This window comes from Pristiophorus japonicus, unplaced genomic scaffold, assembly GCF_044704955.1.
Source record: "Pristiophorus japonicus isolate sPriJap1 unplaced genomic scaffold, sPriJap1.hap1 HAP1_SCAFFOLD_380, whole genome shotgun sequence".
NCBI lineage: Eukaryota > Metazoa > Chordata > Chondrichthyes > Pristiophoridae > Pristiophorus > Pristiophorus japonicus.
Window position 1 is genome coordinate 136,957 of NW_027253653.1, and position 18,494 is coordinate 155,450.

An 18,494-nucleotide genomic window follows, 5' to 3' on the forward strand; every position below is an offset into this window, starting at 1 on the left:
GGACATTGACCCACTGGTACTCAGGGTGAGAAGGTGGGCCCTGCACGGGAACACACTCTCCGTTCCAACACACTCCACACACTGTTGGACATTGACCCACTGGTACTCAGGGTGAGAAGTGTGGGGCCCTGCACGGGAACACACTCTCCGTTCCAACACACTCCACACACTTATGGATATTGACCCACTGGTACTCAGGGTGAGAAGGGTGGGGCCCTGCACGGGAACACACTCTCCGATCCAACACACTCCACACACTTTTGGACACTGACCCACTGGTACTCAGGGTGAGAAGGGTGGGCCCTGCACGGGAACACACTCTCCGTTCCAACACACTCCACACACTGTTGGACATTGACCCACCGGTACTCAGGGTGAGAAGGTGGGCCCTGCACGGGAACACACTCTCCGTTCCAACACACTCCACATACTGTTGGACATTGACCCACTGGTACTCAGGGGGAGAAGGTGGGCCCTGCACGGGAACACACTCTCCGTTCCAACACACTCCACACACTGTTGGACATTGACCCACTGGTACTCAGGGTGAGAAGGTGGGCCCTGCACGGGAACACACTCTCCGTTCCAACGCACTCCACACACTTTTGGACATTGACCCACTGGTGCTCAGGGTGAGAAGGTGGGCCCTGCACTGGAACACACTCTCCGTTCCAACACACTTCACACACTGTTGGACATTGACCCTCCGGTACTCAGGGTGAGAAGGTGGGCCCTGCAGGGGAACACACTCTCCGTTCCAACACACTCCACACACTGTTGGACACTGACCCACCGGTACTCAGGGTGAGAATAGTGGGCCCTGCACGGGAACACACTCTCCGTTCCAACACACTCCACATACTGTTGGACATTGAGCCACTGGTACTCAGGGTGAGAAGAGTGGGCCCTGCACGGGAACACACTCTCCGTTCCAACACACTCCACATACTGTTGGACATTGACCCACTGGTACTCAGGGTGAGAAGGTGGGCCCTGCACGGGAACACACTCTCCGTTCCAACACACTCCACACACTGTTTCACACTGACCCACTGGTACTCAGGGTGAGAAGGTGGGCCCTGCACGGGAACACACTCTCCGTTCCAACACACTCCACACACTGTTGGACACTGAGTCACTGGTACTCAGGGTGAGAAGGTGGGGCCCTGCACGGGAACACACTCTCCGTTCCAACACACTCCACACACTGTTGGACATTGACCCAGTGGTACTCAGGGTGAGAAGAGTGGGCCCTGCACGGGAACACACTCTCCGTTCCAACACACTCCACACACTGTTGGACATTGACCCACTGGTACTCAGGGTGAGAAAGTGGGCCCTGCACGGGAACACACTCTCCGTTCCAACACACTCCACACACTGTTGTACACTGACCCACTGTTACTCAGGGTGAGAAGGTGGGCCCTGCACGGGAACACACTCTCCGTTCCAACACACTCCACACACTGTTGGACATTGACCCACCGGTACTCAGGGTGAGAAAGTGGGCCCTGCACGGGAACACACTCTCCGTTCCAACACACTCCACACACTGTTGGACATTGATCCACTGGTACTCAGGGTGAGAAGGTGGGCCCTGCGAGGGAACACACTCTCCGTTCCAACACACTCCACACACTGTTGGACATTGACCCACTGGTACTCAGGGTGAGAAGGTGGGGCCCTGCACGGGAACACACTCTCCGTTCCAACACACTCCACACACTGTTGGACATTGACCCACTGGTACTCAGGGTGAGAAGGTGGGCCCTGCACGGGAACACACTCTCCGTTCCAACACACTCCACACACTGTTGGACATTGACCCACTGGTGCTCAGGGTGAGAAGGTGGGCCCTGCACTGGAACACACTCTCCGTTCCAACACACTCCACACACTGTTGGACATTGACCCACTGGTACTCAGGGTGAGAAGGATGGCCCTGCAGGGGAACACGCTCTCCGTTCCAACACACTCCACACACCTTTGGACACTGACCCACCGGTACTCAGGGTGAGAATGGTGGGCCCTGCACGGGAACACACTCTCCGTTCCAACACACTCCACACACTGTTGGACATTGACCCACTGGTACTCAGGGTGAGAAGGTGGGCCCTGTACGGGAACACACTCTCCGTTCCAACACACACCACACACTGTTGGACATGGACCCACCGGTACTCAGGGTGAGAAGGTGGGCCCTGCGAGGGAACACACTCTCCGTTCCAACACACTCCACACACTGGTGGACATGGACCCACCGGTACTCAGGGTGAGAAGGGTGGGCCCTGCACGGGAACACACTCTCCGTTCCAACACACTCCACACACTTATGGATATTGACAAACTGGTACTCAGGGTGAGAAGGTGGGCCCTGCAGGGGAACACACTCTCCGTTCCAACACACTCCACACACTGTTGTACACTGACCCACTGCTACTCAGGGTGAGAAGGTGGGCCCTGCACGGGAACACACTCTCCGTTCCAACACACGCCACACACTGTTGTACACTGCCCCACTGGTACTCAGGGTGAGAAGGTGGGCCCTGCACGGGAACACACTCTCCGTTCCAACACACACCACACACTGTTGGACATTGACCCACTGGTACTCAGGGTGAGAAGGTGCGCCCTGCACGGGAACACACTCTCCGTTCCAACACACACCACACACTGTTGGACATTGACCCACTGGTACTCAGGGTGAGAAGGTGGGCCCTGCACGGGAACACACTCTCCGTTCCAACACACTCCACACACTGTTGGACACTGACCCACTGGTACTCAGGGTGAGAAGGTGGGCCCTGCACGGGAACACACTCTCCGTTCCAACACACTCCACACACTGTTGGACATTGACCCACCGGAACTCAGGGTGAGAAGGTGGGTCCTGCACGGGAACACACTCTCCGTTCCAACACACTCCACACACTGTTGGACACTGACCCACTGGTATTCAGGGTGAGAATGTGGGGCCCTGCACGGGAACACAATCTCCGTTCCAACACACTCCACACACTGTTGGATATTGACCCACTGGTACTCAGGGTGAGAAGGTGGGCCCTGCACGGGAACACACTCTCCGTTCCAACACACTCCACACACTGTTGGACATTGACCCACTGGTACTCGGGGTGAGAAGGTGGGCCCTGTACGGGAACACACTCTCCGTTCCAACACACTCCACACACTGTTGGACACTGACCCACTGGTACTCAGGGTGTGAAGGTGCGCCCTGCACGGGAACACACTCTCCGTTCCAACACACTCCACACACTGTTGGACACTGACCCACTGGTACTCAGGGTGAGAAGGGTGGGCCCTGCACGGGAACACACTCTCCGTCACAACACACTCCACACACTGTTGGACACTGACCCACTGGTACTCAGGGTGAGAAGGTGGGCCCTGCACGGGAACACACTCTCCGTTCCAACACACTCCACACACTGTTGTACATTGACCCACTGGTACTCAGGGTGAGAAGGTGGGCCCTGCACGGGAACACACTCTCCGTTCCAACACACTCCACACACTGTTGGACATTGACCCACTGGTACTCAGGGTGAGAAGGTGGGCCCTGCACGGGAACACACTCTCCGTTCCAACACACTCCACACACTGTTGGACATTGACCCACTGGTACTCAGGGTGAGAAGGTGGGCCCTGCACTGGAACAGACTCTCCGTTCCAACACACTCCACACACTGTTGGACATTGACCCACTGGTACTCAGGGTGAGAAGGTGGGGCCCTGCACGGGAACACACTCTCCGTTCCAACACACTCCACACACTGTTGGACATTGACCCACTGGTACTCAGGGTGAGAAGGTGGGCCCTGCACGGGAACACACTCTCCGTTCCAACACACTCCACACACTGTTGGACATTGACCCACTGGTACTCGGGGTGAGAAGCTGGGCCCTGCACGGGAACACACTCTCAGTTCCAACACACTCCACACACTGCTGGACATTGACCCACTGGTACTCTGGGTGAGAAGGTGGGCCCTGCACGGGAACACACTCTCCGTTCCAACTCACTCCACACACTGTTGGACATTGACCCACTGGTACTCAGGGTGAGAAGGGTGGGGCCCTGCACGGGAACACACTCTCTGTTCCAACACACTCCACACACTGTTGGACATTGACCCACCGGTACTCAGGGTGAGAAGGTGGGCCCTGCACGGGAACACACTCTCCGTTCCAACACACTCCACACACTGTTGGACATTGACCCACTGGTACTCAGGGTGAGAAGTGTGGGGCCCTGCACGGGAACACACTCTCCGTTCCAACACACTCCACACACTTATGGATATTGACCCACTGGTACTCAGGGTGAGAAGGGTGGGGCCCTGCACGGGAACACACTCTCCGATCCAACACACTCCACACACTTTTGGACACTGACCCACTGGTACTCAGGGTGAGAAGGGTGGGCCCTGCACGGGAACACACTCTCCGTTCCAACACACTCCACACACTGTTGGACATTGACCCACCGGTACTCAGGGTGAGAAGGTGGGCCCTGCACGGGAAAACACTCTCCGTTCCAACACACTCCACATACTGTTGGACATTGACCCACTGGTACTCAGGGGGAGAAGGTGGGCCCTGCACGGGAACACACTCTCCGTTCCAACACACTCCACACACTGTTGGACATTGACCCACTGGTACTCAGGGTGAGAAGGTGGGCCCTGCACGGGAACACACTCTCCGTTCCAACGCACTCCACACACTGTTGGACATTGACCCACTGGTGCTCAGGGTGAGAAGGTGGGCCCTGCACTGGAACACACTCTCCGTTCCAACACACTTCACACACTGTTGGACATTGACCCTCCGGTACTCAGGGTGAGAAGGTGGGCCCTGCAGGGGAACACACTCTCCGTTCCAACACACTCCACACACTGTTGGACACTGACCCACCGGTACTCAGGGTGAGAATAGTGGGCCCTGCACGGGAACACACTCTCCGTTCCAACACACTCCACATACTGTTGGACATTGAGCCACTGGTACTCAGGGTGAGAAGAGTGGGCCCTGCACGGGAACACACTCTCCATTCCAACACACTCCACACACTTATGGATATTGACCAACTGGTACTCAGGGTGAGAAGGTGGGCCCTGCACGGGAACACACTCTCCGTTCCAACACACTCCACAGTCTGTAGGACATTGACCCACTGGTACTCAGGGTGAGAAGGGTAGGCCCTGCACGGGAACACACTCTCCGTTCCAACACACTCCACATACTGTTGGACATTGACCCACTGGTACTCAGGGTGAGAAGGTGGGCCCTGCACGGGAACACACTCTCCGTTCCAACACACTCCACACACTGTTGCACACTGACCCACTGGTACTCAGGGTGAGAAGGTGGGCCCTGCACGGGAACACACTCTCCGTTCCAACACACTCCACACACTGTTGGACATTGACCCACTGGTACTCAGGGTGAGAAGGGTGGGCCCTGCACGGGAACACACTCTCCGTTCCAACACACTCCACACACTGTTGGACACTGAGTCACTGGTACTCAGGGTGAGAAGGTGGGGCCCTGCACGGGAACACACTCTCCGTTCCAACACACTCCACACACTGTTGGACATTGACCCAGTGGTACTCAGGGTGAGAAGAGTGGGCCCTGCACGGGAACACACTCTCCGTTCCAACACACTCCACACACTGTTGGACATTGACCCACTGGTACTCAGGGTGAGAAAGTGGGCCCTGCACGGGAACACACTCTCCGTTCCAACACACTCCACACACTGTTGCACACTGACCCACTGGTACTCAGGGTGAGAAGGTGGGCCCTGCACGGGAACACACTCTCCGTTACAACACACTCCACACACTGTTGGACATTGACCCACTGGTACTCAGGGTGAGAAGGTGGGCCCTGCGAGGGAACACACTCTCCGTTCCAACACACTCCACACACTGTTGGACATTGACCCAGTGGTACTCAGGGTGAGAAGGTGGGGCCCTGCACGGGAACACACTCTCCGTTCCAACACACTCCACACACTGTTGGACATTGACCCACTGGTACTCAGGGTGAGAAGGTGGGCCCTGCACGGGAACACACTCTCCGTTCCAACACACTCCACACACTGTTGGACACTGACCCACTGGTACTCAGGGTGAGAAGGTGGGCCCTGCACAGGAACACACTCTCCGTTCCAACACACTCCACACACTGTTGGACATTGACCCACTGGTACTCAGGGTGAGAAGGTGGGCCCTGCACGGGAACACACTCTCCGTTCCAACACACTCCACACACTGTTGTACACTGACCCACTGGTACTCAGGGTGAGAAGGTGGGCCCTGCACGGGAACACACTCTCCGTTCCAACACACTCCACACACTGTTGTACATTGACCCACTGGTACTCAGGGTGAGAAGTTGGGCCCTGCACGGGAACACACTCTCCGTTCCAACACACTCCACACACTGTTGGACATTGACCCACTGGTGCTCAGGGTGAGAAGGTGGGCCCTGCACTGGAACACACTCTCCGTTCCAACACACTCCACACACTGTTGGACATTGACCCACTGGTACTCAGGGTGAGAAGGATGGCCCTGCAGGGGAACACACTCTCCGTTCCAACACACTCCACACACCTTTGGACACTGACCCACCGGTACTCAGGGTGAGAATGGTGGGCCCTGCACGGGAACACACTCTCCGTTCCAACACACTCCACACACTGTTGGACATTGACCCACTGGTACTCAGGGTGAGAAGGTGGGCCCTGTACGGGAACACACTCTCCGTTCCAACACACACCACACACTGTTGGACATGGACCCACCGGTACTCAGGGTGAGAAGGTGGGCCCTGCGAGGGAACACACTCTCCGTTCCAACACACTCCACACACTGGTGGACATGGACCCACCGGTACTCAGGGTGAGAAGGGTGGGCCCTGCACGGGAACACACTCTCCGTTCCAACACACTCCACACACTTATGGATATTGACAAACTGGTACTCAGGGTGAGAAGGTGGGCCCTGCAGGGGAACACACTCTCCGTTCCAACACACTCCACACACTGTTGTACACTGCCCCACTGGTACTCAGGGTGAGAAGGTGGGCCCTGCACGGGAACACACTCTCCGTTCCAACACACACCACACACTGTTGGACATTGACCCACTGGTACTCAGGGTGAGAAGGTGGGCCCTGCACGGGAACACACTCTCCGTTCCAACACACTCCACACACTGTTGTACATTGACCCACTGGTACTCAGGGTGAGAAGGTGGGCCCTGCACGAGAAAACACTCTCCGTTCCAACACACTCCACACACTGTTGGACACTGACCCACTGGTATTCTGGGTGAGAAGGTGGGTCCTGCACGGGAACACACTCTCCGTTCCAACACACTGCACACACTGTTGGATATTGACCCACTGGTACTCAGGGTGAGAAGGTGGGCCCTGCACGGGAACACACTCTCCGTTCCAACACACTCCACACACTGTTGGACATTGACCCACCGGAACTCAGGGTGAGAAGGTGGGTCCTGCACGGGAACACACTCTCCGTTCCAACACACTCCACACACTGTTGGACACTGACCCACTGGTATTCAGGGTGAGAATGTGGGGCCCTGCACGGGAACACAATCTCCGTTCCAACACACTCCACACACTGTTGGATATTGACCCACTGGTACTCAGGGTGAGAAGGTGGGCCCTGCACGGGAACACACTCTCCGTTCCAACACACTCCACACACTGTTGGACATTGACCCACTGGTACTCGGGGTGAGAAGGTGGGCCCTGCACGGGAACACACTCTCCGTTCCAACACACTCCACACACTGTTGGACACTGACCCACTGGTACTCAGGGTGTGAAGGTGCGCCCTGCACGGGAACACACTCTCCGTTCCAACACACTCCACACACTGTTGGACACTGACCCACTGGTACTCAGGGTGAGAAGGGTGGGCCCTGCACGGGAACACACTCTCCGTCACAACACACTCCACACACTGTTGGACACTGACCCACTGGTACTCAGGGTGAGAAGGTGGGCCCTGCACGGGAACACACTCTCCGTTCCAACACACTCCACACACTGTTGTACATTGACCCACTGGTACTCAGGGTGAGAAGGTGGGCCCTGCACGGGAACACACTCTCCGTTCCAACACACTCCACACACTGTTGGACATTGACCCACTGGTACTCAGGGTGAGAAGGTGGGCCCTGCACGGGAACACACTCTCCGTTCCAACACACTCCACACACTGTTGGACATTGACCCACTGGTACTCAGGGTGAGAAGGTGGGCCCTGCACGGGAACACACTCTCCGTTCCAACACACTCCACACACTGTTGGACATTGACCCACTGGTACTCAGGGTGAGAAGGTGGGGCCCTGCACGGGAACACACTCTCCGTTCCAACACACTCCACACACTGTTGGACATTGACCCACTGGTACTCAGGGTGAGAAGGTGGGCCCTGCACGGGAACACACTCTCCGTTCCAACACACTCCACACACTGTTGGACATTGACCCACTGGTACTCGGGGTGAGAAGCTGGGCCCTGCACGGGAACACACTCTCCGTTCCAACACACCCCACACACTGTTGGACATTGACCCACTGGTACTCTGGGTGAGAAGGTGGGCCCTGCACGGGAACACACTCTCCGTTCCAACTCACTCCACACACTGTTGGACATTGACCCACTGGTACTCAGGGTGAGAAGGGTGGGGCCCTGCACGGGAACACACTCTCTGTTCCAACACACTCCACACACTGTTGGACATTGACCCACCGGTACTCAGGGTGAGAAGGTGGGCCCTGCACGGGAACACACTCTCCGTTCCAACTCACTCCACACACTGTTGGACATTGACCCACCGGTACTCAGGGTGAGAAGGTGGGCCCTGCACGGGAACACATTCTCCGTTCCAACACATTCCACACACTGTTGGACATTGACACACTGGTACTCAGGGTGAGAAGGTGGGCCCTGCACGGGAACACACTCTCCGTTCCAACACACTCCACACACTGTTGGACATTGACCCACTGGTACTCAGGGTGAGAAGGTGGGCCCTGCACGGGAACACACTCTCCGTTCCAACACACTCCACACACTGTTGGACACTGACCCACCGGTACACACGGTGAGAAGTTGGGGCCCTGCACGGGAACACACTCTCCGTTCCAACACACTCCACACACTGTTGGACACTGACCCACTGGTACTCAGGGTGAGAAGGTGGGGCCCTGCACGGGAACACACTCTCCGTTCCAACACACTCCACACACTGTTGGACATTGACCCACTGGTACTCATGGTGAGAAGGTGGGGCCCTGCACGGGAACACACTCTCAGTTCCAACACACTCCACACACTGTTGGACACTGACCCACTGGTACTCAGGGTGAGAAGGGTGGGCCCTGCACGGGAACACACTCTCCGTTCCAACACACTCCACACACTGTTGGACATTGACCCACTGGTACTCGGGGTGAGAAGCTGGGCCCTGCACGGGAACACACTCTCAGTTCCAACACACTCCACACACTGCTGGACATTGACCCACTGGTACTCTGGGTGAGAAGGTGGGCCCTGCACGGGAACACACTCTCCGTTCCAACTCACTCCACACACTGTTGGACATTGACCCACTGGTACTCAGGGTGAGAAGGGTGGGGCCCTGCACGGGAACACACTCTCTGTTCCAACACACTCCACACACTGTTGGACATTGACCCACCGGTACTCAGGGTGAGAAGGTGGGCCCTGCACGGGAACACACTCTCCGTTCCAACACACTCCACACACTGTTGGACATTGACCCACTGGTACTCAGGGTGAGAAGTGTGGGGCCCTGCACGGGAACACACTCTCCGTTCCAACACACTCCACACACTTATGGATATTGACCCACTGGTACTCAGGGTGAGAAGGGTGGGGCCCTGCACGGGAACACACTCTCCGATCCAACACACTCCACACACTTTTGGACACTGACCCACTGGTACTCAGGGTGAGAAGGGTGGGCCCTGCACGGGAACACACTCTCCGTTCCAACACACTCCACACACTGTTGGACATTGACCCACCGGTACTCAGGGTGAGAAGGTGGGCCCTGCACGGGAAAACACTCTCCGTTCCAACACACTCCACATACTGTTGGACATTGACCCACTGGTACTCAGGGGGAGAAGGTGGGCCCTGCACGGGAACACACTCTCCGTTCCAACACACTCCACACACTGTTGGACATTGACCCACTGGTACTCAGGGTGAGAAGGTGGGCCCTGCACGGGAACACACTCTCCGTTCCAACGCACTCCACACACTGTTGGACATTGACCCACTGGTGCTCAGGGTGAGAAGGTGGGCCCTGCACTGGAACACACTCTCCGTTCCAACACACTTCACACACTGTTGGACATTGACCCTCCGGTACTCAGGGTGAGAAGGTGGGCCCTGCAGGGGAACACACTCTCCGTTCCAACACACTCCACACACTGTTGGACACTGACCCACCGGTACTCAGGGTGAGAATAGTGGGCCCTGCACGGGAACACACTCTCCGTTCCAACACACTCCACATACTGTTGGACATTGAGCCACTGGTACTCAGGGTGAGAAGAGTGGGCCCTGCACGGGAACACACTCTCCATTCCAACACACTCCACACACTTATGGATATTGACCAACTGGTACTCAGGGTGAGAAGGTGGGCCCTGCACGGGAACACACTCTCCGTTCCAACACACTCCACAGTCTGTAGGACATTGACCCACTGGTACTCAGGGTGAGAAGGGTAGGCCCTGCACGGGAACACACTCTCCGTTCCAACACACTCCACATACTGTTGGACATTGACCCACTGGTACTCAGGGTGAGAAGGTGGGCCCTGCACGGGAACACACTCTCCGTTCCAACACACTCCACACACTGTTGCACACTGACCCACTGGTACTCAGGGTGAGAAGGTGGGCCCTGCACGGGAACACACTCTCCGTTCCAACACACTCCACACACTGTTGGACACTGAGTCACTGGTACTCAGGGTGAGAAGGTGGGGCCCTGCACGGGAACACACTCTCCGTTCCAACACACTCCACACACTGTTGGACATTGACCCAGTGGTACTCAGGGTGAGAAGAGTGGGCCCTGCACGGGAACACACTCTCCGTTCCAACACACTCCACACACTGTTGGACATTGACCCACTGGTACTCAGGGTGAGAAAGTGGGCCCTGCACGGGAACACACTCTCCGTTCCAACACACTCCACACACTGTTGCACACTGACCCACTGGTACTCAGGGTGAGAAGGTGGGCCCTGCACGGGAACACACTCTCCGTTACAACACACTCCACACACTGTTGGACATTGACCCACTGGTACTCAGGGTGAGAAGGTGGGCCCTGCGAGGGAACACACTCTCCGTTCCAACACACTCCACACACTGTTGGACATTGACCCAGTGGTACTCAGGGTGAGAAGGTGGGGCCCTGCACGGGAACACACTCTCCGTTCCAACACACTCCACACACTGTTGGACATTGACCCACTGGTACTCAGGGTGAGAAGGTGGGCCCTGCACGGGAACACACTCTCCGTTCCAACACACTCCACACACTGTTGGACATTGACCCACTGGTGCTCAGGGTGAGAAGGTGGGCCCTGCACTGGAACACACTCTCCGTTCCAACACACTCCACACACTGTTGGACATTGACCCACTGGTACTCAGGGTGAGAAGGATGGCCCTGCAGGGGAACACACTCTCCGTTCCAACACACTCCACACACCTTTGGACACTGACCCACCGGTACTCAGGGTGAGAATGGTGGGCCCTGCACGGGAACACACTCTCCGTTCCAACACACTCCACACACTGTTGGACATTGACCCACTGGTACTCAGGGTGAGAAGGTGGGCCCTGTACGGGAACACACTCTCCGTTCCAACACACACCACACACTGTTGGACATGGACCCACCGGTACTCAGGGTGAGAAGGTGGGCCCTGCGAGGGAACACACTCTCCGTTCCAACACACTCCACACACTGGTGGACATGGACCCACCGGTACTCAGGGTGAGAAGAGTGGGCCCTGCACGGGAACACACTCTCCGTTCCAACACACTCCACACACTTATGGATATTGACAAACTGGTACTCAGGGTGAGAAGGTGGGCCCTGCAGGGGAACACACTCTCCGTTCCAACACACTCCACACACTGTTGTACACTGCCCCACTGGTACTCAGGGTGAGAAGGTGGGCCCTGCACGGGAACACACTCTCCGTTCCAACACACACCACACACTGTTGGACATTGACCCACTGGTACTCAGGGTGAGAAGGTGGGCCCTGCACGGGAACACACTCTCCGTTCCAACACACTCCACACACTGTTGTACATTGACCCACTGGTACTCAGGGTGAGAAGGTGGGCCCTGCACGAGAAAACACTCTCCGTTCCAACACACTCCACACACTGTTGGACACTGACCCACTGGTATTCTGGGTGAGAAGGTGGGTCCTGCACGGGAACACACTCTCCGTTCCAACACACTGCACACACTGTTGGACACTGACCCACTGGTACTCAGGGTGAGAAGGTGGGCCCTGCACGGGAACACACTCTCCGTTCCAACACACTCCACACACTGTTGGACATTGACCCACCGGAACTCAGGGTGAGAAGGTGGGTCCTGCACGGGAACACACTCTCCGTTCCAACACACTCCACACACTGTTGGACACTGACCCACTGGTATTCAGGGTGAGAATGTGGGGCCCTGCACGGGAACACAATCTCCGTTCCAACACACTCCACACACTGTTGGATATTGACCCACTGGTACTCAGGGTGAGAAGGTGGGCCCTGCACGGGAACACACTCTCCGTTCCAACACACTCCACACACTGTTGGACATTGACCCACTGGTACTCGGGGTGAGAAGGTGGGCCCTGCACGGGAACACACTCTCCGTTCCAACACACTCCACACACTGTTGGACACTGACCCACTGGTACTCAGGGTGTGAAGGTGCGCCCTGCACGGGAACACACTCTCCGTTCCAACACACTCCACACACTGTTGGACACTGACCCACTGGTACTCAGGGTGAGAAGGGTGGGCCCTGCACGGGAACACACTCTCCGTCACAACACACTCCACACACTGTTGGACACTGACCCACTGGTACTCAGGGTGAGAAGGTGGGCCCTGCACGGGAACACACTCTCCGTTCCAACACACTCCACACACTGTTGTACATTGACCCACTGGTACTCAGGGTGAGAAGGTGGGCCCTACACGGGAACACACTCTCCGTTCCAACACACTCCACACACTGTTGGACACTGACCCACTGGTACTCAGGGTGAGAAGGTGGGCCCTGCACGGGAACACACTCTCCGTTCCAACACACTCCACACACTGTTGGACATTGACCCACTGGTACTCAGGGTGAGAAGGTGGGCCCTGCACGGGAACACACTCTCCGTTCCAACACACTCCACACACTGTTGGACATTGACCCACTGGTACTCAGGGTGAGAAGGTGGGCCCTGCACGGGAACACACTCTCCGTTCCAACACACTCCACACACTGTTGGACATTGACCCACTGGTACTCAGGGTGAGAAGGTGGGGCCCTGCACGGGAACACACTCTCCGTTCCAACACACTCCACACACTGTTGGACATTGACCCACTGGTACTCAGGGTGAGAAGGTGGGCCCTGCACGGGAACACACTCTCCGTTCCAACACACTCCACACACTGTTGGACATTGACCCACTGGTACTCGGGGTGAGAAGCTGGGCCCTGCACGGGAACACACTCTCCGTTCCAACACACCCCACACACTGTTGGACATTGACCCACTGGTACTCTGGGTGAGAAGGTGGGCCCTGCACGGGAACACACTCTCCGTTCCAACTCACTCCACACACTGTTGGACATTGACCCACTGGTACTCAGGGTGAGAAGGGTGGGGCCCTGCACGGGAACACACTCTCTGTTCCAACACACTCCACACACTGTTGGACATTGACCCACCGGTACTCAGGGTGAGAAGGTGGGCCCTGCACGGGAACACACTCTCCGTTCCAACTCACTCCACACACTGTTGGACATTGACCCACCGGTACTCAGGGTGAGAAGGTGGGCCCTGCACGGGAACACATTCTCCGTTCCAACACATTCCACACACTGTTGGACATTGACCCACCGGTACTCAGGGTGAGAAGGTGGGCCCTGCACGGGAACACATTCTCCGTTCCAACACACTCCACACACTGTTGGACACTGACCCACCGGTACACACGGTGAGAAGTTGGGGCCCTGCACGGGAACACACTCTCCGTTCCAACACACTCCACACACTGTTGGACACTGACCCACTGGTACTCAGGGTGAGAAGGTGGGGCCCTGCACGGGAACACACTCTCCGTTCCAACACACTCCACACACTGTTGGACATTGACCCACTGGTACTCATGGTGAGAAGGTGGGGCCCTGCACGGGAACACACTCTCAGTTCCAACACACTCCACACACTGTTGGACACTGACCCACTGGTACTCAGGGTGAGAAGTGTGGGCCCTGCACGGGAACACACTCTCCGTTCCAACACACTCCACACACTGTTGGACATTGACCCACCGGTACTCAGGGTGAGAAGAGTGGGCCCTGCACGGGAACACACTCTCCGTTCCAACACACTCCACTCACTGTTGGACATTGACCCACTGGTACTCAGGGTGAGAAGGTGGGCCCTGCACGGGAACACACTCTCCGTTCCAACACACTCCACACAATGTTGGACATTGACCCACTGGTAGTCAGGGTGAGAAGGGTGGGCCCTGCGAGGGAACACACTCTCCGTTCCAACACACTCCACACACTTATGGATATTGACCCACTGGTACTCAGGGTGAGAAGGTGGGCCCTGCACGGGAACACAATCTCCGTTCCAACACACTCCACACACTGTTGTACACTGACCCACTGGTACTCAGGGTGAGAAGGTGGGCCCTGCACGGGAACACACTCTCCGTTTCAACACACTCCACACACTGTTGGAAACTGAGTCACTGGTACTCAGGGTGAGAAGGTGGGGCCCTGCACGGGAACACACTCTCCGTTCCAACACACTCCACACACTGTTGGACACTGACCCACTGGTACTCAGGGTGTGAATGTGGGGCCCTCCACGGGAACACACTCTCCGTTCCAACATATTCCACACACTGTTGGACACTGACCCACTGGTACTCAGGGTGAGAAGGGTGGGCCCTGCACGGGAACACACTCTCCGTTACAACACACTCCACACACTGTTGTACACTGACCCACTGGTACTCAGGGTGAGAATGGTGGGCCCTGCACGGGAACACACTCTCCGTTCCAACATACTCCACACACTGTTGGACACTGACCCACTGGTACTCAGGGTGAGAACGTGGGCCCTGCAAGGGAACACACTCTCCGTTCCAACACACTCCACACACTGTTGGACATTGACCCACTGGTACTCAGGGTGAGAAGGTGGGCCCTGCACGGGAACACACTCTCCGTTCCAACACACTCCACACACTGTTGGACATTGACCCACTTGTACTCGGGGTGAGAACGTGGGCTCTGCATGGGAACACACTCTCCGTTCCAACACACTCCACACACTGTTGTACACTGACCCACTGGTACTCAGGGTGAGAAGGTAGGCCCTGCGAGGGAACACACTCTCCGTTCCAACACACTCCACACACTGTTGGGGATTGACCCACTGGTACTCAGGGTGAGAAGGGTAGGTCCTGCATGGGAACAGACTCTCCGTTCCAACACATTCCACACTCTGTTGTACATTGACCCACTGGTACTTCGGGTGAGAATGTGGGCCCTGCACGGGAAAACACTCTCCGTTCCAACACACTCCACATACTGTTGGACATTGACCCACTGGCACTCAGGGTGAGAAGGTGGGCCCTGCACGGGAACACAATCTCCGTTCCAACACACTCGACACACTGTTGTACACTGACCCACTGGTACTCAGGGTGAGAAGGTTGGCCCTGCGAGGGAACACACTCTCCGTTCCAACACACTCCACACACTTATGGATATTGACCCACTGGTACTCAGGGTGAGAAAGTGGGCCCTGCACGGGAACACACTCTCCGTTCCAACACACTCCACACACTGTTGTACACTGACCCACTGGTACTCAGGGTGAGAAGGTGGGCCCTGCACTGGAACACACTCTCCGTTCCAACACACTCCACACACTTATGGATATTGACCCACTGGTACTCAGGGTGAGAAAGTGGGCCCTGCACGGGAACACACTCTCCGTTCCAACACACTCCACACACTGTTGTACACTGACCCACTGGTACTCAGGGTGAGAAGGTGGGCCCTGCACTGGAACACACTCTCCGTTCCAACACACTCCACACACTGTTGGACACTGAGTCACTGGTACTCAGGGTGAGAAGGTGGGGCCCTGCGAGGGAACACACTCTCCGTTCCAACACACTCCACACACTGTTGGACATTGACCCACCGGTACTCAGGGTGAGAAGGTGGGGCCCTGTACGGGAACACACTTTCCGTTCCAACACACTCCACACACTGTTGTACACTGACCCACTGGTACTCAGGGTGAGAAGGTGGGCCCTGCACAGGAACAGACTCTCAGTTCCAACACACTCCACACACTGTTGGACATTGACGCACTGGTACTCAGGGTGAGAATGGTGGGCCCTGCACGGGAACACACTCTCCGTTCCAACACACTCCACACACTGTTGGACACTGACCAACTGGTACTCAGGGTGAGAAGGTGGGGCCCTGCACGGGAACACACTCTCCGTTCCAACACACTCCACACTCTGTTGGACATTGACCCACTGGTACTCAGGGTGAGAAGGGTTGGCCCTGCGAGGGAACACACTCTCCGTTCCAACACACTCCACACACTGTTGTACACTGACCCACTGGTACTCAGGGTGAGAAGGGTGGGCCCTGCACAGGAACACACTCTCCGTTCCAACATACTCCACACACTGTTGGACATTGACCCACCGGTGCTCAGGGTGAGAAGGTGGGCCCTGCACGGGAACACACTCTCCGTTCCAACACACTCCACACACTGTTGGACATTGACCCACTGGTACTCAGGGTGAGAAGGTGGGCCCTGCATGGGAACACACTCTCCGTTCCAACACACTCCACACACTGTTGGACATTGACCCACCGGTACTCAGGGTGAGAAGGTGGGCCCTGCACGGGAACACACTCTCCGTTCCAACACACTCCACACACTGTTGGACACTGACCCACTGGTACTCAGGGTGAGAAGGTGGGGCCCTGCACGGGAACACACTCACCGTTCCAACACACTCCACACACTGTTGGACATTGACCCACCGGTACTCAGGGTGAGAAGGTGGGCCCTGCATGGGAACACACTCTCCGTTCCAACACACTCCACACACTGTTGGAGATTGACCCACTGGTACTCAGGGTGAGAAGGGTGGGGCCCTGCATGGGAACACACTCTCCGTTCCAACACACTCCACACACTGTTGGACATTGACCCACTGGTACTCAGGGTGAGAAGGGTGGGGCCCTGCACGGGAACACACTCTCTGTTCCAACACACACCACACACTGTTGGACATTGACCCACTGGTATTCAGGGTGAGAAGGTGGGCCCTGCAGGGGAACACACTCTCCGTTCCAACACACTCCACACACTGTTGGACACTGACCCACTGGTACTCAGGGTGAGAAGGTGGGCCCTGCGAGGGAACACACTCTCCGTTCCAACACACTCCACACACTGTTGGACATTGACCCACTGGTACTCAGGGTGAGAAGGTGGGGCCCTGCACGGGAACACACTCTCCGTTCCAACACACTCCACACACTGTTGGACATTGACCCACTGGTACTCAGGGTGAGAAGGTGGGCCCTGCACGGGAACACACTCTCCGTTCCAACACACTCCACACACTGTTGGACATTGACCCACTGGTGCTCAGGGTGAGAAGGTGGGCCCTGCACTGGAACACACTCTCCGTTCCAACACACTCCACACACTGTTGGACATTGACCCACTGGTACTCAGGGTGAGAAGGATGGCCCTGCAGGGGAACACACTCTCCGTTCCAACACACTCCACACACCTTTGGACACTGACCCACCGGTACTCAGGGTGAGAATGGTGGGCCCTGCACGGGAACACACTCTCCGTTCCAACACACTCCACACACTGTTGGACATTGACCCACTGGTACTCAGGGTGAGAAGGTGGGCCCTGTACGGGAACACACTCTCCGTTCCAACACACACCACACACTGTTGGACATGGACCCACCGGTACTCAGGGTGAGAAGGTGGGCCCTGCGAGGGAACACACTCTCCGTTCCAACACACTCCACACACTGGTGGACAT